The sequence below is a fragment of the Aegilops tauschii genome, chromosome 7 (assembly GCF_002575655.3).
Source record: "Aegilops tauschii subsp. strangulata cultivar AL8/78 chromosome 7, Aet v6.0, whole genome shotgun sequence".
NCBI lineage: Eukaryota > Viridiplantae > Streptophyta > Magnoliopsida > Poales > Poaceae > Aegilops > Aegilops tauschii.
The window spans coordinates 321100810-321103208 of NC_053041.3; the positions used below are offsets into that span (position 1 = coordinate 321100810).

At 45.3% G+C, this 2399-nt stretch overlaps 1 long non-coding RNA gene across 1 annotated transcript; it reads left to right on the top strand.

Annotated features, from left to right (window-relative positions):
* Nucleotides 1-714: 714 nt before the first annotated feature.
* Nucleotides 715-1486, top strand: LOC141028018 (uncharacterized). Its single transcript, XR_012190151.1, has 2 exons — nucleotides 715-808; nucleotides 907-1486. It is a non-coding gene; the product is annotated as an uncharacterized lncRNA (long non-coding RNA).
* Nucleotides 1487-2399: the final 913 nt, after the last annotated feature.

Genomic DNA, 2399 nt, shown 5'->3' on the forward strand with positions numbered 1-2399 from the left:
CCCGACCCCCAACCTCCCTGGATCCCGGCGCCGCGCCGCCCCCACCTACTCCCTCGCTCCCGGCCGCCCATGCCCTCCCGGCCTCCTCCCAGCGCACGTGCCACCGCCCCTGCTCCTCCCTCCTCCAGGAGGGAGCACCGCCGCCCTGTTCTTCCTTCCCCCTGCCGGCATGCGCGTCGCCGCCCCTCTGGCCATCGTTGGCATCCTACTCGAGCCCGTGGGCCCGAGGAAGATGGAGACGATGGATGATGGGAAGGAGCAGCGGCTGCCTCGTGATGACCTCGTGGGAGCAGACGGTGACAAAGACCATCAACGAGGCTGCTACTGGTATGTGCTTGATTTACAAATTGTGAGGAATTGAGGTTGAATACCAATATACACACATACAGCATCAATGGTTGATGATAACAACGGCCTTGTAGCTTCAGGTATGAGATTAAGAAGGCTCACAATTTTTGCCTAATTGTAGTTTAATGCCGAAGGGTTCATTAGCTGTGTGGAGACCTTTTATTATGGTGATGATGACAAACAAGATCAAGCTGTCAATTTTGAATTAAAGAAGGATCATTTGCAAAGAAGCTTGTGAGGAGTTGTCGAAATTTTGATTATAATGCAGGTATGCATTCTGATTTTGTGAAGTCTAATTTATGCAATACATTGTTAACTTGATTCTGTGCTTTAATTCATAGCATCTTGGTGGAGGCTCTATGGAACTGAAGCACCAGCTCTACAAAGGATGGCTGTGAGAATCCTCTGATTGACATCAAGTTCTTCAGTCTGTGAAAGGAATTGGAGTACCTTCGAAAATGTTAGTCTCCTGACTCTCTAATCTCACATCTAGCTTGATTAGTCCGTCACATGTCAAAACATTCCCTGTTCTTAATCCTTATGTTTTTCTTGTTGTAGATACATACGAAGAAAAGAAATAGGCTAACTACAGAACGTCTAAACTCTCTTGTGTTCATACAATTCAACTCGAGGATGATGGCCAAGAAACAAATGATCAAGGAGAAGAAGATCACTGATGTCCTCTTATCCGCTGAAACTACTGAAGCTCAAGGTTTTCTTTTTGAGGGCGGAGATGATTATGCAGAAGTCATCTATATGGATAAAGATGAGGAGGAGATGAATAGTACAGGGATGTCAGGGAGTGGCATTGGAGAAGCAATGGGAGGCGATGAACTGCTCGAGCCACGTAGAAGTGCGAGACCAAGACAACTTTATGAAGAAGAATAATTTGATTCTGAAGAAGAGGAGTTTGATGATGAGGAGGAGATGCATTTAGATGAGGAGAATGGCTATTGATAATTGAGAAGACCCAAATGAACATGTGTCTTTTCTTAAGTACTTTTTATATATTATATCTTTATGTCATTGAGTCGAACAGTTTGTGTGTGCGTCCGTGTGGAATTTCCCTTTTTGACTTGTGAGAGAAGTCTTCCCAATAAGATTCTAGGAATTAAAGAACTTCATTTTGATGTGTGAACTGTTGAACTCATAATTTATAATGCTATGCTAATTGGGTTTGTATGATGTTTGCCTCTAATCTATTTGAATATTTGATATTTCTATGGGCGTGCTGCCCCATTGAATAGACTATATTTAGTTCTTCACATTGCCTGATGTATGTTATTTTTATCACCACATTGTCTTTCTAACCTGCTATGGTACAAAGTCTATCCTTTTTATCACCACATTGTCTTTCTAACCTGCTATGGTACAAAATCTACCCAAATAATTATCCTCCTAACCTGCTACCGTACGAAACACCTTGGGCCGCCTAGGCTACGCCTAGGAAGGCAAGGCGCTAGGCAGAGGGTCACCGCCCGCCTACTGCCTAGCGCTTTTTCCAACCTTGGTTTATGGTACCCCTTTTTCTTATGTTCACGTGTACAAGCAACTTCACAACAAAATTTATATGTGTGGTTTGTTTTGCCTTCTTTGATTTTGCTAAGGAGTGGAGCATGGAGGAGGGCTCTGGGTGACAGCGGCGCATGACAAAGGGCTCTGGATTGTGGCGGGGAAGGAGCGAAGGAACTGTGCATCTAGGAATGTCGCGACCGCCGATCCTATCTGTTGGTATACTGTCTGACAGGTGCCACAACGGCCTTGTAGCTTCAGGTATGAGACTAAGAAGGTTCACAAGTTTTGCCTAATTGTAGTTTATGGTACCCCTTTTTCTTATGTTCACGTGTAGAAGCAACTTCATAGCAAGATTTATATGAGTGGTTCATTTTGACTTCTTAGATTTACAAATTGCTAAGGAGCAGAGCATGGAGGAGGGCTCTGAGTCGTGATGGGGCATGGCGGAGGGCACTGGGTTGTGGCGGGCAAGGACCGGAGGAACTGTGCATCCGGGGATGGCGTGACCGCCGATCCTATCCGTTACACTGCTGTCT